Source organism: Cucurbita maxima, unplaced genomic scaffold (assembly GCF_002738345.1).
Source record: "Cucurbita maxima cultivar Rimu unplaced genomic scaffold, Cmax_1.0 Cma_Scf00034, whole genome shotgun sequence".
In the NCBI taxonomy this organism is placed as follows: domain Eukaryota; kingdom Viridiplantae; phylum Streptophyta; class Magnoliopsida; order Cucurbitales; family Cucurbitaceae; genus Cucurbita; species Cucurbita maxima.
Genome location: NW_019272050.1, coordinates 1,451,593 through 1,452,328, shown reverse-complemented (window position 1 = coordinate 1,452,328; position 736 = coordinate 1,451,593).

Below are 736 nucleotides of genomic sequence, written 5' to 3'. Positions count from 1 at the left end.
TTTTTTTTTTTTTTTTTTTTTTTTTTTTATTAATTCTTTTATTAATTTAATAAAAATATATAATGAAAATATTAAAAAAATGCCTTTTCTCTTATATATATATATATAATCAATGTTTGTGGCGCTTACAATCGTAGACCGCCGACGATGATATGTATGTCAATTTTGAAAATTCAAATATTTTTTTTTCGTATCTAATAAATCAATGTGAAAATAGTTAATTTACGTTGAAAATTTTAGTATTTTATATGAAAACGACCATTTATTTAGTCAAATATTATAGTTTACTTTTCTAAATTGTTTTAATGGTACTAACGACCTGTCTGACCTATAAAATAAAAATTAGTATCCTTATCTAATAATCTATCTTGATAAATTTTTTAGTTTTGATTTTTTTTTTTTAATTTTGAAATTGACTTTCATGCATCCAATATTGATTTCGTTTTTCTAGTTCATCTCTCGTGTTTTGCGTTACTACCAATTTTTTTTAATTAATGTGCATTCGACATGTCGTGTACTCTTAAGAAATATCTTTGGAAGAGGGTAAACGTACAAAAAGATTAATATGGAAATGAAGATGAAAATATCTATTGATGTTGAGACTCGATTGATATCTTTTACAAAAACTTATAAAGTAAAGAAAGAAAATAAATATTAATATTGGTAACCAGTTCTATTACTCAGTTGAAGTAAAAATTAATTTTTTTTATATATATACAGATGTATGCCTGAATGT